The sequence below is a fragment of the Anabrus simplex genome, chromosome 2, assembly GCF_040414725.1.
Source record: "Anabrus simplex isolate iqAnaSimp1 chromosome 2, ASM4041472v1, whole genome shotgun sequence".
NCBI lineage: Eukaryota > Metazoa > Arthropoda > Insecta > Orthoptera > Tettigoniidae > Anabrus > Anabrus simplex.
Genome location: NC_090266.1, coordinates 718,121,244 through 718,146,624, shown reverse-complemented (window position 1 = coordinate 718,146,624; position 25,381 = coordinate 718,121,244). Strand labels below are relative to the sequence as shown.

Here is a 25,381-nt window from a genome sequence, read left to right as displayed (position 1 = left end):
TGGCTGAATGTTACGTTCCTAACAGAAATTTATAAGAACGAAACATTTATTAAAGCTAGGATCGCCATCCTTTGCAACTAAACAAAGACTATATGATTTTTTCCAACCTAATTTCATATGAGTGAATTGATTTCAAGAGTTATCGCTGTTGCGTACTCATTTATCCAAGAATAAAAATGCGATCTAACTGTCAGCATAAAATACATGTTTAAACATTTCCATTGGAATATATTTTTCGGTTATCTGCCAATAAATCATGAGAAACTTACCTTAAATCCTTTAACGCAAGTAAAATACTCCTTGATAATGCTAATCTGCAGGCTTACGCTTCAAGAGTTTCTTATACGGAAGGTAAGGAATGTTGGAAACTTCTGAACATTTCCAAAAGTGATGCCCGTAAATGCTCAATACTAAAAAATGTAAAAATACAAATAGGCGAGAATTAAGAGTCGTGAATTCATCTCCTGTTGTTCACTAACACAAAGAGAAATTGAAGTAGAATGATACAAAAAGTATAAACCAGCAAATTCTTGGGTCAGAAATCACATCGGCCTGTCTAATAAGAAGTGGCGAGGGGGACGTAAACTCCTGTTCATGTCCTAGGATCATGCAAACACGGAGAATTTCTGCAAAACACTCGACACCATCAAATGAGATCATTCATAGCCAAGGAACTAAGGAAGAAGGCCTTTAATGTCCGCGAAGAATTTCATGGATTGGCCATGAACTAACGCCAGTTGTCGTCGTATCGACATGATAACCTTCAGCGAAAGCCACAAAAGCCAACCTGAAGAGGTAATCCTAGAGAAAAAAGGGAGATTTACGAACCCAGAATCCTCTATTACAAATCCAAATACCTTCCTCAAGAGATTGAAATAATAGGACTAATGGTCGGAGCACGCGGCACTACACCTGGAACCTTCGCCGACACGTGGAAGCGTTTCCAGCTGCTCATGAATGACATTCACGAGAAAGTTATGTTAGCTCTAAGAGGTTCCATTAGCGTTCTGTGGCACCACATATTCGGTGTATAATGCCGTTACTGTCAAAACATTGCCTTATTGAAATTTATGTTACACTTTCAAAATCACATCGTTTCTGTGTTTATTGCTTTGCAACGTCTCCATTTAAAACTTGGTAACTGAACAATTTCTTTTCTTGATACTCAAGGGCAAGAATGCCGGTACTTTGAAATAAATATATAGCCCCATGGAAAACGTAAACAGTAGTTCCGTAAGTCCATCATCCGCATTCGAGTGTTCAGGCGTAGCAAGGTATTGCCTTGCATTAGAAAGAAGATCCCGTGTATGTGTAGGCAGTGTCTACCGGAGTTACTTTTAAACGATGTGTAAAATCGAAATGTTATATTTGTCCTTAACTGTACAATCACTATTGATGGCTTAACTCTTTTGTTACACTCCTGTGCAGCTCGACTCTTTTCTCCGATAATTATATATGAATTTGCATGTTTAGGAGTGAATGTTCATAATGGAAATGTAGTAAATGCTACGACACTCAATATCCACACAAAGAGACCAGTAACACGTTTTAATTGAACACTCCACACGAACGTTATCATTAGATAGAGTTCAGAAATCCCTCACACGAAACGTGTGTGGAACTATAATGCACCCATCATTCAATTTCAAGCAGATATATACGCTATGCACTGCCAGGCTGAAACGAATGTTTGAAACTACATTACCAAAATTCAAAAGCGATCGATATCCATTCAAGTAAATTGATATGGTTTCGTCATGAAAGGAATTATATTTAATACCACAATCAGGTAATGTAATGTAATGTGATATGGAGTACAGTAATGCCGTGCAATCTGAATGGATTTTCTATCCTCTGTAGTAATATGTTGGGGTTCAAACTGGCACACCTGTCCACGTGAATGCAATGCCGTCGACAAATTAAAGAGCTGCAGTGGAAACACAGGAACAAGAGAAAACGTTTTGTAATAAACCATCTAACTGAGAGAATTCAGGTATCGACTTGTAACTGCCCTATAACACACTTCCCAGCAGTGTGTATTCATTCTGATGCTTGTTGTTTTAAGGGGCCTAACATCGAAGGTCATCGGCCCCAGTGTATTCATTCAATGGGAGAGAGGTCGCTGTGATTGTTCTGATTCTGTCAACAGGACTTTCCAGTAGTTATCTGAAATTTCTGGAGAAATTGCAGTCCGTTTCTCTTGAGGAGTTGCAGCTAGAGCAGTTCACTGTGTAGGATTGGTTTCTGCAACGAAATCGGCGTATCTATTCCACCCCAAAGGTCTGTCAATTTACGGAACTTTATCATCCAGAAAATATTCCTGCTCATGCCTTGTTTTATGGTAAGTAGTATTTCCATACTTTTCCTCCACCGTAGACTACGCAGTTGGTCAAAATGTTCTTATACGAGCCCTGAATTTAGATTTCCGTCGATTACTGTAAATAGGACAATTCCATACCGTGATAAACACCCTCCATACTTTGAGGTCTTCACCTCCGAATTTCTCTGTTGGTACTATACACTCTCACACCGAGCAAGTTGGCCGTGCGGTTAGGGGCGCGCAGCTGAGAGCTTGCATCCATCCGGGAGACAGTGGGTTTAGACCACACTGTCGGCAGTCCCGAAGACGGTTTTCCGTGGTTTCCCGTTTTCACATAAGACAAATGTGCGGCTGAACCTTAATTAAGGCCACGGCCGCTTCATTCCCATTTCTAGGCCGTACCTATCCCTTTGTCACCCAAAGACCTATCTGTCGGTGCGGCGTAAAGCAAATTGTAAAATAAGAAAACACAAAAGGCAATATTGTCGAAGCCTCTTGATATGATTCGTCACTCAAAATCACATATTTACAGTTGTTTTTGTCCAGTGCCGTTGCTCTTTACGTCACTTTAGGCGGACCTGGGCGTTCTCACAAGAAATGTTCCATTTCTTTGCACATTCTCAACACTCTTTCTGACTCTCAGCATATTGTTAGGGTTCTGGCTGGACAATTAGTAACAATGTAAAAAAACCAAGTGATATCTTGCCTAGATATCTGGTAATTTTGAGGAACCACCTTCTTCAATGCTCGATGATACCTGTCTGTCAATCACATGTAGCCTATTTGACAACAATTTTATACTGATCTTGCCTTCACTTTTCCACTTAAAAATCACATCACCAACAGTCGATTTGGCCACTTGAATATTGATGAAGTTTCCCGAAGGGAACGAGGCTTAAAAGCTCTTATCGCTTTGACCGTCATGAGCAAACACAATTATTTCCTACCAGTGCAGAGCTATAAAGGACTTCTGAACTTACAGTATTTATTCACCCATGATATTTACAAATTAACATATTGAAGGTGGTTGGCAAGAACGTATTTATTCCTTCATTAGAAGCCTATGGTATCCTACTTCAAGTTCGAAAGAACCACTGCAAGAAACAAATTTAGTGTTCATGGTCTGGTAAAGACTCCACTAACTTAGCCATCTAATTATCTTCCTCTAAATATTGACCCGTTTAAAAGATTTCAATTTTATTTCGCCTAATATCGAGTGTGTACAATTGTCATTAGATTATCTATACTATCTTCTGTATTGCCTTCTGGTATCTAAAATTGTGTACTGTATAGTACGTAAGTTAATTTGATTATTTATTAATTTTCTGCGGTTCTAAGTAATTACATCTTCTTATACTATGGACTTTGCTTCATTCTCCGATGACGAGGATTTGTTAAACCTGCAACAAGTAAACTGTCGAAGACCTCAACTATTTTTTTTGCTAGTTGTTTTACGTCGCACCGATACAGATAGGTCTTACGGCGACGATGGGACAGGAAAGGGCTAGGAGTGGGAAGGAAGCGGCCGTGGCCTTAATTAAGGTACAGCCCCAGCATTTGCCTGCTGTGAAAATGGGAAACCACGGAAAACCATTTTCAGGGTTGCCGACAGTGGGGTTCGAACCTACTATCTCCCGAGTACTGGATACTGACCGCACTTAAGCGACTGCAGCTATCGAGCTCGGTCCTCAACTATTTAGAGATAGGTGAAATAGGTAAGGTAAGGTAAGGGTGTATTCTGCCCGGAGGCAGGTCCGAACCTCCGCAGAGGTGTGCCTGACCCGGAGTTTACGTACGGTTGGGTGGCCAGTTCCTTTCCGCTCCTCCATTCCCGTACCCCCACCAACAGCGCGTGGCAACCCATCCAAATCCTGACCACGCCCAATGTTGCTTAACTTCGGAGATCTCACGGGATCCGGTGTTTCAACGCGGCTACGGCCGTTGCCAGGTGGAATAGAATGGAATATTATTTAGTCGTAGACTGCTGCATACGGAAACTGTAACGAATCTGTTGCAGTTAATTGCCCATGAAATCGAGAAGAAAACAGCCCGCAGTATAGAAGTATCGTTAATGAATCAGCTACTAATTATTGTGCATCAGAAGCATTTCAAAGAGCAGTGGGATATCACGTACATATTGACAAGTCGACAGTACATCGTATAATTAAGTGAGTATATTGTGTAATTAGGAGAGTGAAAACAAGTATTGCTGGACTTCGAAGACACGTTATAGTCATACCAGAAGGACAATATTTAGGAAAGAAAAACAAGACTTCTTCAATTCGTAATTTTTCAGATATAATTAACGCATTGGAAGCAGCCACGTACAAATAGTAGAAATGAAGGAGAAAGGCTCCGAAACAGAGACGGGTATTTTTCAATTAATGCTCAAGCTGTTTGTAGGACAAAATTGAAAATACTTCATGTAGTCGAACTTCTGTCCGGCTTGGTATATAGCAGTACTATATTTTTGCTCGTAGAGAACGTGCTAAATTTGAGAACAATGAACTTCCACGTGTTTTCTTCCAGGAGACTCCGACTATTCTTGTGGACATATTTGCTATCACCGCTGCAAAGGCTCACTACCAAAGGAGAATGACGACATATGAAGTCTCATATAGCTCATGGAATTCTGTGAAAAATCTTTCATGAGTGTGTAGAAATAGGTTCCCTGTTTTATCCTTCCGAATGGAAATAATTTTAAATACAACTCTGTGAACTATTGTTACTGCAGATCAACATTGCTATTGAAATGAATGAATACTTACCTGCGCACATATTGAGTATATTCAGATTAATGTGATGCCTGAAATTCAGCTGAACCAGTGAGACGACGACTAAATTTAATAGTAACCGCGTTAATAAACACGGTTAACGGTTTAAAGCTGCACTACAGAAAAATTCACAGTATAATCTAGGGTTGTCTACTCTTCAGGTTGATATTTTAGCATTTCTAAACAAATGGAACTTTAACTTATGGACTGCGTTCTGTGGTTTGCATCCATATACATTAAAGTAATCATTAACTGAGAGAATCAAATGCTGTAATAATATAATTCTAATATTTAGGAAAGAAAAGCCGGACTTTTTCAATTCGTAATTTTCCAAATAGAATTGGGGCATTGGAAGCAGCCATGTACGAAAGCAAAGTCATGGTAGAAACGAAGGACAAAGGCTCCGAAACAGAGGCGGGTGTTTTTCAATTAAAATCTAAGCTTTTTGTAGGGTAAACTTAAAAGTATTTGATGTAGTCTCACTTCGGCGCGGGTCGGTAGATGTCAGTACTATATTTTATGTTCGTATGCAACGTTTTAAAGAATGAATTTCTTGAGGTTGACGCATGGTCAGCGAGCACAAAGCCGTGCGTAATGGACAGAAAGGATTGCAGTATACACTGTTTCACATTAGACTTCTCACTTTTTTCAAGTTCATTTCTGTTCGTTTGAATACAACGCTTGTATTTTCAAATTCAATTTTGAGAACCTCATTTCTACTTGGATTTTACTCTCTTCCACTGCATGCTTTGCACCCAGCAAATCTAATTCATTTCTCATATTTTCTAATTCAATTTAATGTCCTTCAGATTCACAAAATGTCTTTAATTTATAAATTCTTCATTTTTGTTTTTCTTTCTAATTTGGGTCCCTGTTATAATTTCCAACTTTTCGTAAACTGAAGTCGTATTTTTACATTATTTTTAGTTCCTTCTTTGGTTATTCCTCGTGTATAAAACAGTGTCATCGCGTCCGGATTTGTTAATCTGATGGGTATCTTCAATCAGTCCGTCAAATATTATAACATCAGCTGGATCACCTGAAACATAAAATGTAATTCATTGGAATCATAAATACTTATAGGCTTACTGTGAATTGACTGTTGTAAAAATATGTAGGTAATCTATTTATATATAAGAAATGTTTACTGCATTATATTTTTCCAAAATGATTCATTGTATGAAACGCAGTTGGCCTACCTGCAATGTGAATCGCTGTCAAATTCGCTCAAAAGGTGGACATTCTGCGTGTGTAGCATTGAAATGAGTCTGTCACTAATCTCGTCCACGTGTCTTTTGCTCCCACCACCTCCTGTTTTATAAATATGAGACTAGCAAGAATCCAACAAGCCTTCTATGACATCTGAAAAATGTTGATTCAAAATATGCAAACAATGTGTCTCTATTACCCATAGTTCTTGAGAAATACGATATCAACCATTTACGGCACATCCGTTTAACATTGTATCAAAGGAAAGAACTCACAGACAGAAATTTCCCTAAAGCACTGATTGCTACATGGAACATGGCTTTGGCTGAGACTTGTGTCATCGCACTACATGGCACATATTCCATTTGTCTGCTGCATAGCCGTAACTGAGAAGTGCGATAGGTTAGACGCTCGACTCTACGCATTTTTATATCTCATGTAGTAACGGACAAAAAATATATTCGGAGCTTTTGGCATTCGGACTCCTCTTAGGACTCCTAGTATTTAACAGAACAATTAAAAAGTACGTAACTTTTTCATTTTTAAAATATGCCGTAATTATCAAAGAAGAAAGTAAGTTATGCGCCTGTTGAGTGACTCTTCTGAGCCTCCGTCGGCGCGTTCGATCCTAGCCCAGGCTAGTTTTATTTGAATATGCTGAAGTACATTTAAATATTCATAAATTATCATCATTATTATTATTATTCTTTCCGATGAGGCCTGCTAAGGACCACGTGCCAATTTCAATTCAATTCTTCATACTTTGTTGTTTCCTCTCCCGTTCCTTCCAACTTTCTTTCATTCTTTCACTATGCTGTTTCCTTCTCTCCTCGGACCACCTCTCACCATGTTTCTTGTTCAATCTTCCTTGGAATTCTTCCATACTTACTACCCTCTTTCTAAAAATTTCTCTGTGCATAGTTTCTTCTTCTCTTATAGTATTTCTTTCTAAATCGTTCTTTACTTCTTGAATTCAGCTAATTATTGCCTTTTTGTCAAAAGGTACTTAGAAATATTTTTTGTTAATCTGGAATCATCCATTCTGTAAATATTTCCAAATTATTATTATTATTATTATTATTATTATTATTATTATTATTATTATTATTATTATTATTGCGCCAACAGATTTACTGGCACGTAAATGATATCCTGCGGGACCAATTTTCAGCAACTCGGCATCTGCGAAAACCGTGGGAGTAGTTGATAGGACATAAAATCTAATTACATTATATTAGTTACTTATATTATGGATCAAAAAAGATTTCCAAGCTACAAATGTCTCGGTTTAGCTTTCACTATGAAATATTCACTGTCAACTACTTATTTTTTACCAAAAAGAAAGCAATAAATATGTGATAATAATTCACTGCAATTATAAATGCATTTGGTTGCTAGCTCTGTAGTTTGTCTAGATTATTCTCTTTATTTATCCATTAGTAAAAATGAGGCTATCTGTAGGAATGTTGCAGGAATGTTGCAGTAAAAGTAAATAAACTTATGATAAGTCAGCGGGCAGCCTTATTCATGCCACTCTCAACGGTTTGAAGATCCTGAGATTCCAAGAACCGCTTACCTAGGGAACACCGCAAGTGGAATGAAGTTGACTGCGTAAATAAACAATAATGTTACGAATAAAACTCCAGCTGGTTCATTACTCTACTTTATTTCAGGATGACCTAATAAATGCACACACACACACACACACACACACACACACACACACACACACACACACACACACACATACACACATATTTAAACACACACAATTCTAAACAACTATGAATGACTCCAGCACGGAGTCCAACTCTGACTGACTGTCCACGGCTAGCCTCCCTTTCTATAGCTCGGTTGATTTTAGCCAGAAATTTCGCGATATCACTGGGGGCAGAACATTCCAGTTGAATCTCCAAGAAACTCACAGGTAATCCGGCCGACGAGAACAATACACAGAAAATATGGTCCCAACCTACAAGCAGTCTGACAGTCAAAGTCAAAGTCAAAGATAAATAACGAAATTGTGTTAATAAATGGTACATTCAATAAATATTAATATAAACACACATGATTAGAAATTGAACAGAGAAAGAATAACCTGAACTGAATGTTGAAGTTGCGTTGATAGATGGCACTTTGAGAGAAAAACCGAAACATCTACGAATATTAATATATTTTCAGATTATAAAGTAAACCTCAAAGAATCTCAATATTGCCTTTACGGACTATTGAGAAAAGGGAAAACATGAAAATTAGTATTCAGCATTACGGCAGACTAATAGAACTACTGCGACAAGGTAGTTCCATAATATACCTTAAGCCTACGTACCTAATGGCTCTAGACTTCAACGGAGTTATATTGTCTAGGTTACCTTAGGCACAATTCAGTTCCTGGCTGACATGTATCACATCCTTTCCTTCCCTCAGTTTCCTACTCCACATTCCCCTAATAATGTTAAATAAATTTGCGATTCTCCGCGGGGGCATCCATTCTCTGTTCAATAACCTTAAAATTGTATATAGCTGATTTTCGTTCTCAGTTTTCCTTACATCCTCCTCATCTATAAATTTCTCTCGTATTTCCTTTGTCATTGAACAATCTTTTATAAGGTGTTCCCATCCCATTTCTTCAGAGCATAGTAAACATTTATTTTCATCTCTGTTTTGTCTGTATGCTTTATTTTTATGTATCCCCATTAACCATCATATTATACTCCTCACTCCCTTTTTTGTTATAATCTCTACTTTTATCCTCATTCTCCCACTTACGTTATAAAATTATTCTAATGGCCTCTTACTTGTACATTGTGCAGCAATACATTGGTTTTCGATATCCTTAACTCTTAGGACTATTTTCTACATATTGTCATCTTCTCTATACAGTCTCTTTTCCAGTAATATCCCATTCCTATCGTTTCCAAAATGTTCCGTACCCCATCCACCCAATATCCTTGGTTCTGTTGTTTCATTTGGTGTTGATATGCTATCGTAATACATCGACACATTCTCGCAGCTTCAGTCTCAGCCAATACTTTATTATCCTTTTAATAATATCCGCTTGCAGACTTATATATTTACACATCATTCTCAATCCACAGTTAGCTGTACAAGTGGGTAGAGCCATAATTATTTTACCAAATCTACTCGTGACTGTATCAAATGAATCAACCCTCCTTTCAACTTCACAAATCTCCACTCCGTCCAACACTCTAGAGTTAACAAATGCATTTAAAACATTTTTATACATTCTGTAGTCTGTGTTGGGCATTTTTTTCTCCAGTATGTTAATAGCTGACAATGCACTCATACCTTTTAGTTTCGATATTTTTATTTGCTCTGTCCATTTTCCATTTCCACTTAATATCAAACCCAAATATTGCACTTTCTTTACAACTTCTAATCTCGTCTCGCCCATCCACCATTTTTCATTCTTTGACAATTTATATCCTTTTTTACACACCATTACCTTGGTTCTTGTGCATTAATTTTAAATTCCACTCTTTACAGTAATTTACCACTACATTCATACTATCCTGCATACTATTGGGTATCAAAGTGAGCAGAAGGATGTCGTCAGCAAAAATGAGACCAGGAATATCCTGGTTCTCAAGACTTGGGTAAACCCCTGCTTCAAAGCCTTTCGATTGGAAGATATCATTTAAAAACACTAGGAACAGTACTGGTGACAACTTACAACCCTGTTTCAGTCCTACTTTAGAGAATATTTCCCCAAATACTACTCCCTCCTTAGTTTTAATTGAGCACTTCACTTCTGAATGTACGTTTTTAACCGCTCTTATCGTCTTCTAAGACACCCCTATCCTTCTAATCTTGGCTACGACCGCCCCTCTGCTCACAGAATCAAATGCTTTCTCCAAGTCAATAGCAGTAATGTACAATTTTCCACCTTTCATTTTTACATACTTATCCATTACTGTTTTCACTACAAAAATACAGTTGTCCTCATTCCTTCTCTAAAGCCTGACTGAAGTCTCTCAAGAATCTATCCCCCCTCTGCCCACTTCATTATCCTTTTTGCTAACACACCTGTGTATATGTTACTTAATGTACCCAGCAACGTTATGCCCCTGTAATTATTTGGATTAGATTTATCTCCTTTCTTCTTGTAGATAGGGCAGATCACTCGCTCTTGCCATGATTTTGGAAACTCCCCCCTTCAAATATTCTGTTAAATAATTTCACCATACTTTATAAGATATCCTTATTCTGCGCCACCTGTTTCCAAAATTCGTTAAAGATGCCCGAAATCGCTCCTGATTTGCCTTTCTTGGCTTTCCATAAGACTTCTCTTACTTCTTCTATCGATATTTCTTTGTCTAATGCAGGCACAGTACACCCCAGCCCTACCGATATTCCGTTTTCATCTATTCTCGGTCTCCACCTATCTTCAACCTCTAACAGTTCCTTATAGTGCTCCACCCAGATAGCCCGACTTATTTCAGTCTGCCGAGGAAGCTTCCGCATTCCACAAATCCTCCTAATTGTACTCCATAATTTTCTACTATCATTCTGTTTTGCATTGCTATTCAGTTCAACAACTCTCTCTCTCCTGCCATTCGGACTTAGTTGTATACAGTATTTCTCTATATTTTCTCAAGTTACAAAATTCAATCCTGTGGTTTTCTCCCCCGTGCTTTCTATACGCCTTCTATGCTTTCAGTACTTCATACTTTTTATGCCTACATTCGTCATTGTACCAACCCTTTCCTGTTATATTCTTCCCCTGCCGGTTCGTCTTTCTTTTGCCTTATAGAAAACCGTGAACTCTTTTATTTCTACATTAGTTTTCTGTGGAATCCATGTTTCCACACATGCGAGGATATGCAAGCTTCGTATCAACTCTTTAAAAGAGTCATTCTATAACTTACTTCTAAGACCTTCATTATTGATGCACCCAACTGTTATCTCTAGTTATTTCATTCTCCCCTGCCCCACACTCTGACTGTTCTTCTTAGACCTCGTAATCCTAGTAACACCCAGTTCGTCAGAGTTCTCCTCTAGAGTACTAACACATTCCCTATCGAGGCCACCCTCGTTCAAATTACCTTTTCTGTGCCAGGAATCCTTGAGACTCACACGCCTGCGTTTCGGTGTTGCGTCTCTCATGGAGTCAGCACTCAGCTGTCTCTGAAGGTCACCAGGCCTGCCCTCACTATTAGTTGTCTCTGCGTCTGCTTCTTCCTCTCTCTGTCCTTTTCGCTTCACTTCCTGGTCGTCACTCGCTGCTCCACATCCTGCTGGTCTCAGCTGCCTCGTACGTTCACCTTCCTCCTCGGCCAATGTACTCGCTGTGTTGTACATATTCTTTAATTGCTGCACCCCCCATACTCTAGTCCACTTGCCGTCACCTACCACTAATTTGTTGCCCCTTATGTAGGCCATTAATCCTGCACGCCTAGCTTTTCCTAGGTGGAACTGTAGCATTTTCTGGTTCCTGAAGGCTTCTTTCTCCAGCTCCTGTTTGATCCATAGTTTTTCACCTTTCAATCGACTTGTATTGTACAAAATCTTCTTCACTAGTAAGGTTGATACGAACCTCACTCTCGCTGGTCTCTTGCCTTTTGCCTTCCCCATTCTCTGTATCTCCCCTATATCGGCCTCCCTGCAGCTGATCTCCAACCTCTTGTTTATTAGCTCCAGCACTTTGGATATCAGATCTTCTTTAGTGTTCTCGGGTAGCCCATATATCAAAATATTTTTCTTTCGGGTTTCCTGCTGTCGCTTTTTCTCCTGCCACCTCAATTCTTTTATCTCTTCCTCAATCCTTCTCACCTTATCCCTCAAGCTTGATATTTCTTTATTATTTTGGACCACCATTTCTGTCACCTTGCCTATCTCCTCGTTCACTATTTCTCGTAGATCACTGGCTTGCTCTCTTAGTAACTCTCTCATTTGTTCAGCTTGACCCTTAACGATTTCCCTTATCTTCTTCATCTCTTTCCATCCAACCACATTATCAGGATCAGGTCCGGGGTTCATCTCAACCCCTCCAATGACCAACAACTCTGCCATCACCGATGCAGCCATCAAAATTGAAATCAGACTCACCTGCTGTCTGGCTATGCAACCCATGTTGCGCCTCGTGGGCCTGCCTCTACCGTGCCAATGACCTATCGTCGCCCGGTACAATTCTATTGAAATCCCCATGTAGGCACTAACTCACTCAACAACCTTCCTCTTCGCTTGCACGATTACAACTGAGGCAGTCTGATAGATCCCAGGTCGTGTGATTCACTAGCCCCTTCCTGGAAGTACCGAAAGGGGCTACCACGGGGCTGGCACGTAACAATAACAAAACAAAATGAACATTTCAACTCAGAAGGATGATCTAGTAGGATATACGAGTAATACGGAATACAATAGCTACGTAACTATTAGGTTTATTACTAAATTACGAATACTTCCTCATAGTAACACTTTAAGCAAACTCTGAGGAAACCTTTCAGTCTATTAGGGTATTTTCGAATTAATTTAGCGTAAATATCTATGGTCCTGTGAGGAATAAATTCTAGACAATTACTCCTACACATCCCCACTTCATTTTCAAGTATAAATATTCAAAATTAAGTTAACCCAGTTAGATGTTAAATAATCTCTCATGAATGATCAATATCGCATTCACTGCACATAATATCGCTGACGTGTAAGAGCATACCTTTGATAAATGTTTCAATCCTGAAAATCAGCTATTCGTATTTAACGATTACACTATGTTGCCTAGCGCTGGAGAGTGTTTCATGATCATGAAGAACTCTCTAAAGGAAACTGCAATCTGCCTCCATTGAATATTCAGTAAATCCATACGATATCCAAATGTATTATGGGACTCCCACTCCATACACCATTTTCTTCACCAATTGTAAAGTAAATCATACAGTACAGTTGTGCATTAATAATAATAATAGTAATGAGAATGTATGTACCATAAAAACTCCACACTAAGATTTGGAACTTAGGGACAACTTGCAAAACGACGACGATGTTTAAGAATACGGCTGTAATGAACATCGGTATGAACCTCAATCCACCCTTCAGCAAACAAACACACGCACTAACAACAGTGAAGCTTCACGTCTATTCCCGATCACATCAGCTACGGTTTCTGCACATGATCTGTCAGTAGTGCCTACAGCAACACCGGTACACAGACTGCATCAGCTTCCAGAATATTTATATCACATACCGGTTGAGCGAACACAAGTCGAACGAAATAATCTTCATAGTTTTTCTATGTAGCTCGAGCTTTGGTAAATACACTCCTCCAAATGAATGTAAATGTAATTATTGCACTCCATGTATTTCGTTGATGAACATCTTATACGTCATGTGATGCTCTAAATAACAGTCATGTCATGTAGCGCAGGTTCACAGTGACTTAATCATTCAAGGTGATACAGGTCAGTGAAGGAAGGTGATATATTTTAAGTCAAATGCATCAGAAGCTGGATAAATTAAGTTAAATAAAGTGGTTAATAAGAAGAATACATGTGCTGAGACACATCAGGGAACTTGGTAGGGAAGGCGATGAAGATTGTCGAATAATAACTATAATATCGTGTGGGCCCTCTGAACCGAAGAGCACTACGTTGGCCTTCAACCAACAAGTCGGGCAGGGTTGCCGTGAACAGCATTAAATATATCCCGGGGAAGTAAACATAGCATAGGAACACTTGAACCCTACTGAAGCACAAACGGTAAAATGGTACACACGAAGTGAAACTCAAGTAACTCGTCGGAAGTGAAACTGTTGCTGTAAGTACAGGCAAAGCCAGCTTGTCGATTTAGTATCGTTATTATAGCTACGGGAAAAGTAGTTAAGGGTCGGGGCATAATACAATATAAGAGTCATGAGTTACAACCGTAGCATAATACGGACGTATAAAGGTACTTCAGAAAATAAAGCAACAAGAGCTCACACCGGCAGATATAAGGATACAGGGCAATAGGGCACTGTAAACAGTCATCATTCTTCTCCAATAATTTGTTCTAACGTTACACGAAGGCATCGTTGCTGGTATGGAAGAAATATGTGTCCAGTCCCTGAAGCCACGTCATCACAGTATGTTGAACAGCCGCACCGTAGTTGAATCGCTTACCACCCAGGCACTTTTTGAATGGTCCGAAGAGGTCGAAAGCATTGGATACAAGGTCGGGGTTGTAGTGAGGATAGTCAAGATGGTTAATTTAGGGGAGCGACAGTGAATGCTGTCAGTTATTTTGACACATTGGGAGCGACTACCGGTAACAGTTCGCAGAAAACGACCTGGAGTTCACTCAACAGGCGTCATGTTGCTGAACGACAACGCCAGACCTAAGCATCCAACAACATACTTTAATTGTTACGGCGCCTCCGGTGGGAGACACTGGACCATCCTCCCTACAGCCCTCAGTGATATCTGTTTCTGTGTACTGTTGAAAAACATCTGGGGTGGTAAGTGATTTAACGACGATACGGATGTTCAGCATGCCATCATGACGTGGCTTTTGCGACTGTACGCAGATTTTCTTCCACGTCAGCACTGAAGCTTTGGTGTACCACTGGAAGAGTGCTTGGACAGCAATGGTGACTATGCTAAATAGTAATGCGTAACAGAGCCTTATGACTGAGTATCCTTATATCTGCCTGTAAGATTTCTCCGTGCGAGGTCTTAACTGACTTTTCGAAGCTACCTTGTACCACGTTGTATGAATACAACATCAGTTTAACTCACTGACCGATGAAATGAAATGACGTATGGCTTTTAGTGCCGGGAGTCTCCGAGGACACGTTCGGTTCGCCAGATGCAGGTCTTTTGATTTGACTCCCGTAGGCGACCTGAGCGTCGTGATGAGGATGAAATGATGATGAAGACGACACATACACCCAGCCCCCTTGCCAGTGAAATTAACCAAAGATGGTTAAAATTCCTGAGCCTGCCGGGAATCGAACCCCGGACACCTGTGGCCAAAGGCCAAACACGCTAAACATTTAGCCATGGGGCCGGAAATTGATCGATAACAATATATTAATTTATACTGTAAGAGTGCAAGTAACTGACAGTTAATTTGCGTCTATGGTTTCAGCTTTCGGAGCACTTAAAATATCTTATTTGTAACGTGTTTTGAAAAGTTTCTTTATTCAGACTTATAATCAGAAGATACATGTTTAGATTGATTAGAGGACTCATCGACTGTTACCAGAATCTTCTTTACCTATTGTCACGCAGATTTCGCAGTATAATATATTAAGAAAAATAATTAGGAAACACAGAATATTTATGAATTCTTAAAACCACTAAATATTATATCTAGGACTTTGAACTAAATAACAATTGAGTAAAATTAGTGGTGAACTCACTTCCTCAAATGAATCTAATGTTTTATACTTTTGCACTTAATGATTACTGTTCACGGGTCTCCTTGAAATTTGCATACCTTCAGGCTAGGAGTAGTCGCTCCTCAGGCCAAGGTCCGTTTATAGACTAAATAAACTTATTTATAAATAAAATTAGTATTTTAAAAATAATTCCTGATACTTACTCCCAGTTCTTCACGTAGGAATTCGCCTAAGAATCCGTCTTTCTCCGAATATATTCAGTCTTATATATCTTACTTATGATACTAATTCGAGTCGAATGTCATTAAATCTACTTAAACAATGCATCTTTGTTCTCTGTTCATAGGTAAACTCGTCTCAAGTTCTTCATAATTAGATAAACTACTAGCCGCCCATTTCGTGGTCACCATGGTATGGGAAGTTATAGTGGCCATTGTTTCTGTTGTCATGATTACAGGACGAAGTGTGACGGAGTTTAAGAATTAACAACGCCCAACTGGGTTACTGCATACACGATTGAGATCTTCTCGAACCAAGCATTTGCACATATCACGGTCTTTGGATTGATTTATTATCATTATATTTGTCTTTATTAATAGTAGCGAAGTTAGGACTCATGGTCCTCTCTTACACTTAACCACAATTCTTTAGCATTGTATATATGAGAGGAATACTTATAATCTTATCTTACAAACTAGAAGTATCATGACACAAATAAAATAGCAAAATCAATATTCTTAATCTTATCTTAGAAACTATCATTAAAAACTAGAGTAACACGAGAAAAACTATAAGCACAAGAAATATTCTTAATATTAGAAACTACATTAGCACGATAAATGTACATTCACACACAATTCCAAATCCACCTGGACCTTGGAGGAAGAACCTACCTCTCCTGTCCCTAGTTCAATATTTACCGATCCTCATTTTATTGTATCTCGAGAAACTCATTTCATGTCACAAGCTGAATTAAAATATCTTGCGTGAGATTTGATATTAATCAAAACATAAGCCGAAATTTTGTCATCTCGTCTTCAGGGATGGAACCTTATACAACATGGCCCAAAAATGACATCGGTCAGGAAACAAGAATTTGATCCGTCAGCAATTTTAACAGAAAATTAACAATTAGTTTACTGTAATGATATTAATGGGTTAATTGTGGCTCTGAGAACAAATCATGATTCTAAGGAAGGGCATCAATTTATATACTCGTCGAAAACGAGATTAAACGTTGTGCTTCTGCATAAATGACTATATATATCCATTTGTCCCTGTTGTCTATTCCGTTAATATGAAAGAATATATGATAGCATGGAAACAATTCTTAAGACTGTGAACTACACAGAACAAGGGTGGTAGAATTTTGCAGACCTAAACGTGTTAGGTATGCTAACGGGAATTCAGCCAGGACTCATAACATTTTGTTGATTTCTCTGTGAGTGGGACTGTGGAGGTAAGCGTAATCATAAATAAACTAGAGAGTGGATATCAAGAGGAAGTGTAGTTTTAGGAAAAAAGGAGTGTTAAAAACATGCCACGTGCTGATGTCACCAAAATAATTTCCCCCATTTAATACAAAACTGGGGTTTATGAAGAACTCTGTTAAGGTAATAGACAAATCAGGAAGGGCATCTCAATATTTAAGGGGAACATTTCGAAGTTTGAATGAGACAAAACTAAAGGGAGGCATCTTTATAGGTCCACAAATACGCGATCTGTTACATGATTTTTATTCGAGGAGGCTCTCATTCCTGTTGAAAAAAACTGGCTTGCTTACAAATCGGTTTGTGTGAGTTTTCCGGGAAACTATAGAGGAGACAATTACAGAGATATGGTGGAATAATTGTAAAGGGCTTACATGACACTGGGATGCAACATGTCCCTTAAGATTCACTTCCTCCATTCGCATTTGATTTCTTTCCGCCGAAACTTGGTGAGGTCAGTGAAGAGCATGGGTAAAGGTTCCATCAAGGCTTGTTAGAAATAGAAAGGCATACAAAGGGAAATCAGTGTCCAACATGCTTGCAGATTACAGCTGGCAACTTATCATAGATGTTTCGGGGCGCCTATAAAGCCTCAAACCTTCGAGGATTTTTTAAGAAAATAAGAGTTTTGGCTATATGAAGTCTTAATTGCAACACAAGTACAATTTTAGAATACTTAATATATATATGTCTGTTGTTGTGTATTTCGGATTCTGTATGGTTTGGGTTAAAATTACAACAGATATAATAATAGAAAGTAATAGAATACCGTAAATGAACAACAGTGAACTATATAGCCTTTGTTGTTTGTTGTCGTAATTTCATCAGGTCCTCCCAAAAACTGTTAGGTGATAATAAAAAACGAGCTTTAGATTCGAAATCAACATATGCGAATTAACTAAAATATACTTTTTTCGTTTTTGAGAACGAGCAAAACTTTAAATTTGTTGTACTGTGTTATAAAGTCTGGTTGTAACTGTTCGCTGTCCTGTTTTAAAGAAACCTGCCTTTAAATCTTAAGTTAGTGGCATTCACATACAGAAGGAATTCATAACTCTTTAATACCGAACTAGCATCACATGTAAATAGAAGAAACATCAATCGATCCAATTTTGAACACCGTTTTACATTTAAAATAATTGAAAAGACATTCCTATAACAGTTATTTTAGAAGGCAAAGGATATAATAGTAAAATAATTTAACAACATAGTTCATATAGTTACTAAAGTAATTTCTTTCAGTTTTCGGTTGAATGTTATGTCAGGAGAAGGAATTCCTTCGGAGCAATGAATGCCAATGAAGAATTACAATAACGAGGATTTGTTATTCTTTTTTCACCGTAAAATGAATAATAATACACGTACATATGAAACAGTATCGTTATAACTAGAGTTACACAATCCCTTCCTTAATAGCCTTTGGCGAGTATCTCTCTAGCAATTAACGTTAACTAGATAGCATTTTACCACAAACTACGAAAGCAATTAAAATGGCACATGAAACGTGAAGGCGTATAGCCTACAGGTTACAGGAGAAAAATAACAAGCGTATTTACTAAATGAAATAACTTAAGATTGAGACTATTATTTCCAGTAATTTTAAAATCCTACCCTTTATGTTTATGTCAAATCTTACTGGTAATAACCAAATCGTTGCTTATTTTATGATGTATCAGAACAATAATAGTAAACAATATCATCCGTTATGAACTATCGTGTCTAATGTATAATGAAATAATTTCCCAAGGGGCTCACAACTTGAGACGTACCTGGTGATCAAGAAGTTGTTCATAAGGCAGGCATGGCTACTGTACTGCTTATTTGTGTCATGTTCTTCTAAACCGATCGTATTCGTGCAAACAAGTTCATATAGAAAGGAAGAGATATGAAGGAAACCAAACCCAATAGTGGGAAAATAACGAGATATGAAAAGCAAGTAGTGATCTTGTTGTTCAAATGTATAAAATAAAGAAGTGGTTGTATTGGTAATAATTATTTTAGGGAAAGGGCAACATGTTTATCAAAGCTAAGCATTTGAAAGGAATATACATCATAAAGTTTCTTTTAAAAGCAAATTTGGAGTATGTAATTCCCTAATCTCAGGTGATTGTGGTGGGAACGGTAACCACATTCACTCTCATCATGTAAAGACTGTAGTTATCCATCAACTGAACTGTTTTTATCAACGAAAATGTATTCCCTACAATATTATTCGCTTCAATAACAGCCATGAAATACTTTGAGGCGAATAGTGATACAATAGACTGCGAAAGACTATATGCGAGTTTAACGAGCTCTCAAAATCAACACAAAACTATGGATGTTGAAGACTTCTTTAGAACTTGCCTTTGCAAATGTATCTCATATGCACACATTAGCTGTTCTCGCAGTGTGTAATTCTTACGACAGGGAAGTAAGAAGATCATTATTGCAAATGTGATATCCTCTCAGTATTACGCTCGCCATAAGACCTATCTGTGTAGGTTCGAAGTAAAGCCAACCCCCCTCAGTATTACGCCACATAAATTATCACACATAACTTATTTCGTATTTGATGAAGTGGATGACTGTGTTTCGATCTTTAGTGGCATCTCCTTCTTTCATCAAGTCTCCATTTCATTCACTAAAGTTATTTATTGACATCTCATTTCAATTCCTGGATAGCTTGGATTGTATTATAGCAAAGAATCCTGCATATAAGAGTTCCATGTCAACAAATTGATCCCGCAGACTATTTGTATAACTACGTAGGACATTGCTGTTGTGTGTGATTGTATTCGGCTTATTCTGGAGCACGATGACAGTTACTATTATAATTACGAACATTGTTGAAGTCTGTATTTCAAGGTTCCAGCATTAGATATGTACAAACAGAAGAGTCGTGTAGGTAGATCTGAACTGATTGTTATAGAGGAGGGCCTTACATTATTCTCGTAGACTGGATGGTATAGCCGTCTGTAATATTATTTGTATTATGATGATTATTGCTATTGCAAGTTAATTGGAATGTACTGGCAATTAAATGAGACGCGTACGGGCATATGAGTGAAGGATACACTGGATAATCTAGTTTTCAGGTGATTATATTTATTGATTAAAGGATTGTCAACTTTTCGCTCCGTCATGTCTTCCTGTGTTTTTACATAGTTGTTTGCAGCAAGTCATAGCACTTACACTAAATTACTACATGCGTGATAGTTGATGGCTTTATTACAAAGCAGCAAGTTTCGAATTCAATATTGTAGAGTACAGAGGAAATTAACTCAATTAAATTTCAATTTTCTCACGCATTGTTCACAATGGGAAAGTATTTATCAAAACGTAATTATTCACCGTACATCAATATCTGAAACCCGTGGGCTCTGTGTATTGAAGACCAATCTCCCTATTATAGATGACAAAGAACGCACAAAATTAGGACAGCATCCAACTCCACGCCCTGGGCTGGACTCAGTCTAGTAGCAGCTAAGTGGTAGCTGAGTTACAAGACCAACTTCTAATCAATTAACTATACTGTCCAGAACTAAAGGTCATCCGAAATATATCAGCTGGCAATCTTACAAGATTAGACTTAATGTCCTCCCACTCGTGATGTACCCACTCTTGCACAGATGTGTGACAATATGTTACGTGGCGGGTCACCTTAATTTTAATATAAATAAATAATATCTCATTTACTTCTCCATGAACAATAACTCATGTGCGCCAGACTTCAAGCTTATGGCTTGAAGACGATAGTTGATAATTAATAATAATAATAAGTAATGAGACTCTAAATACTCCCAGAGGTGGGGTGACGAAACACTAACCATTAAGTACACACTAACTTGGAATTTAAGGATCATTAATAAGAATTTCTGAAAATACTAATTTAAAAAAACTATTTATTACGATGAAAAGCGTGACGGCGTATTTACGAAATCTGAACTTACGAAATCAGAAGAAAAATTGAATGAAATGAAATTTAAGAAAATGAAATGTTACGCGGAGACTTGCAGTAATTTATGCCATTATCTCACCATTTTTAGACTCTGTTACCTGGACACGATCTATGTAGCAGCTGATGTATTATGGCTCTCTCGTACAGGAGTCGTCATCTATTGTTGTTGATACCAGCCCTATTTCTGATTCGTGCATAGTCCCCTAGTTGCAATACGGCTTTCCTGATTTTAACACTTGCTACAGTACTCCTTACATAAAGTTGTAATGAGTCCTAATTTCAATAGCAAAACCGCCTTGGCTTACATTCATGGAGAGAATACACTTGTATTCTTCCTTATTACAGAACTGTAGCGTAACTAAATAACAAAATTTCACCTGTCCTATACCAGTCAAAACAGGTCTCTCGTTGACTTTAACTCTCGTCATTGAGATAATCAGGCCTCAATGAGAGTAATTTTGAGTAGTGCTCTACGCAGATGCGAAGTGATCTAACTTAAGATCTTCAGAAGTTAAAAACCTTCTCCGTTGTCAAGACGTACGGCCCTCCTCCGATGATAGATTAGAATTGACCGATAGAATAAGCCCTCTCCAGTTCTTATCGTTGATGTATATAGGCTCCAAAGTCTCCCTCCATCGGCCATATCACATGGCCCAGTAAGATCTGATGTACTATCCCTTCTCCTATCCATTGCTGTATACCCATCATTTTATTCCATAACGTCCATTCACATAGGCTGAACTTTCCCGGGCAATCAAAGCGTCAGGCAGCGAACTTCGAAAGCAGACGTTAACAAGGCTTTAACTGTATATTCGGAGTACGGAAAGGGTAAGTCTCTTGCAAGCTTGATGACGTACATTTCCCGGTAATTAGTATGGTGAGTCCGGTCACCTGACCTCGGCTACTGGAAATTTACTGCAAGCTATTAATATGAATGTTGTTGTAATACATTACTCAAGAAGTCGTTCGTTCATAAAACGTTATAGCCGTGATACAAAGAAATGGGATGATTCCGTTAAATGGATGACTAAATATCCTATATATATGCTAGCAAGATACCCGGTGTTTCGCTACGGTATTATACTGAAATTTATAACTGAATGATTATTGTCTTAGATATATAATCCGCCGAAATTCGCGATCCGACTCGTCTTCAACGAGAATCCGCCAAAATTCGGGATCCGACTCGTTTTCTGGTAGATTACGGCAAGTTTCCCCCCATTTTTCAATCTTTTTTCCAGCAATCGATTTCGTACTTCCCGGGCTAGGTCCAGGTATTCCACCCGGTCAGTTGGGTCCCTAAATCTTTGCCATCTCTTCCTATAAGCATTTTTAATATGGATGAAATCATTCAGGAGATCCGGCGTGGTGTCTTCTTGGGTGCCTTGGCGGTACTGAACTCGCCTCCGGACTGCATTCTTAGTCATTACCAGTCCAGGATCCGTTTCCAGCGCGGTCCGCACATTTGACGACGGAGCAGAACATTATTATTATTATTATTATTATTATTATTATTATTATTATTATTATTATTATTATTATTATTATTATTATTATTATTATTATTATTATTATTATTATTATTATTATTATTATTAGATGTTCTGGACCCCAGAGCAAGATGCAAGACCGCTACTTGGCGGTAAATTACATCTGCTGTCATTGTCATTGTTGACAATGTGATCAGCACCATTGGCAGGCATAGGCAAGTGTGCGGGATTTCTGGCGATACGAATCACATACTTCCGTGCATTATTGACCTTATTATGGAGGTGAACAATTTGACGCTCAATCTCATTCCTATCGTTTATTTCAAATGTGTTTAAAGTTTTATTTATATGCCAGGAGAATCTACTGTAATCTAAGAACGTTCTCCGAAGGAAAAGATGGCTGTTGAAAACGAACCCAGGAAAGATTTAAAATGATCGGTTTATGATCAGAATAAGTACATCGAAAATCTACAGTCTGTTTCCAGTCATTCGACAGGGTCGGGAATGGAATGAATAAAGCCCCATCTAGTGGCGAAAATAGGAATTGTGCCGGCTGCCGAAGCACTCCTCTGGGGCAATGATCGATGAATGACAAATGAAATGAAATATTGGACAGTGTTGCTGGAATGAATTATGACAGGGAAAACCAGAGTAAACGGAGAAAAACCCGTCCCGCCTCCGTTTTGTCCAGCACGAATGTCACATGGAGTGACCGGGATTTGAACCACGGAACCCAGCTGTGAGAGGCCGGTGCGCTGCCGCCTGAGCAACGGAGGCTCCTTATAAGTACATTATGAACAGTAAAATCAAATGGTCTCACCTCCTTTTACACCCCACCGCCATTAAGTTTATTTACATCCCCCCCCCATTAAAAAATTATAAGAAGGCGTGCTTTTTTATGTTTAAAGGAGATTTCAAACACCAATGTTCTCGTCTATTACCTTCAGTTTTGAGGTATAAGTATCCCCATAAAAATAATTCACTTTCCTTCACTTCCTTTCACACTCCTCCCCCCTCCCCAAGTGAAACTTCCGGCAAAAAATGCTTGTTTCTTTAATAGTAAAGGACCTTCTAAATACCAATTATCACGACTCTAGTTTCTTCAGTTTTTGATTTATGTTTCCTCATGAAAGGAATTCAACTCCTTTTCACTCCCGCCCCCAAAATTGTTTCCCCCCAAAACGCGTTTTTCTTTGTTTTTAAAGGAGATCAAAATACAAATTTTCACGTCTGTAACAGCTTTAGTTTAAATTAGATGTATGTATTCTCATAAAATTAAGTCGATTAATTTTTCAATTCTTTCATACACACACACACACACACACACACCCTTTATTGGATTTTCCGAGAATACGTGTTTCTTTACTTAAAAGCAGATTCCAAATATCAAATTTCACATCTGTAACATCTTTATTTTTGAGATATCAGTAGCATAATTAAAAGAATTCAACATAATTTTCAGTCACTTTTACCGCCCCCCACAGCCAAGTGATATTTCCGAAAACTAAAAATACACGTTTCTTTATTTTTAACAGAGATAAAAAATACCATTTTTCACTTCTGTAACATGTTGAGTTTTTTGAGATATACTGTAGAAATTCTCATTTTAAAATTTCACCCCTTTTTAGTTCCCCTTAAATGGAGTTTCCAAAAACAAATCACCTGCATTTCTTTACATTTGCAGGAGATTCCAAATACCCACTTTTTTACGTCTGTAACATTTTACGTTTCTTAGATATTCTGTAGATATAGTCTTTCAAAAATTTAACCCTAATTTATCACTCCTGTTTAACCGACATTAATTGGATTTTCCAAATCAAGAAGTACGTGTTTCTTTATTCTTAAAGGAGATCCCATATACAAATTTTCAATTCTGTAATATCTTCAGTTTTTGAGATATATGTATCCTCATTAAAGGCATTGAACCCATTATTCACACTTTTACACCCCTCCTATTGGGATTTAGAGAAAACAAAAAATACGTGTTCCTTTATTTTTAAACGAGATTCTAAATACCAATTTTTACATCTGTAAACTTTTAAAGTTTTAAGATGTAGACGCGCTCATTTAAAAAATTCACCGCTCCTTTTTACCCCCATTATTTGGATTTTCCAAAAACGAAAAAATTCCTGTTTCTTTATTTTTAAAGTAGATCCCAAATATCAATTTTCAGGTCTGTAATATCTTCAGGTTCTGAAATATAAGTAGCCTCATTAAAGGCATTCAACCCTTTTTTCACCCTTTTCCAGCCTTCCTATTGTGATTTTCTGAAAACAAAAGAATACGTGTTTCTTTATTTTTAAAGGAGATTCTAAATACCAATTTTTACATCTATAATCTTTAAAACTTTTAAGATATATATACACTCATTTTAAAAATTCACCCCCTTTGCAGGCCTCCCCATTAATTGGATTTTCCAAAAACAAAAAATACGTGTTTCTTTATTTTTTGAAGAGATCAAAAGTACCTATTTTCAGGTCTGTAATATCTTCAGTTTCTGAGGTATAAGTACCGGAATCCCGATTAAAGGCATTCAACCTCTTTTCACCCTTTTTCACCCCTCCTATTGGGATTTTTCATAAACAAAAAATACATGTTTCCTTATTTTTAAAGAAGATTCTAAATACCAATTTTTACATCTGTAAACTTTTAAAGTTTTGAGATATATATATATATATACCCATTTTAAAATTTCACCCCCCTTTTCAACCCCTTAGCGACGTAATATCCAAATACCCTCTCTTAACGAGCACCTACATCTTAATATGAATATATCCCCAAAATTTCATTTCTTTATCTCCAGTAGTTTTGGCTTGGCGAT

At 37.9% G+C, this 25,381-nt stretch overlaps 1 protein-coding gene across 1 annotated transcript in view; it reads left to right on the top strand.

The window, feature by feature from the left end:
* Fmo-1 (Flavin-containing monooxygenase 1) overlaps nucleotides 1-25,381 on the top strand; it is a 401,881-nt gene that overhangs the window by 160,988 nt on the left and 215,512 nt on the right. The gene's annotated exons all lie outside the window — the stretch shown is intronic.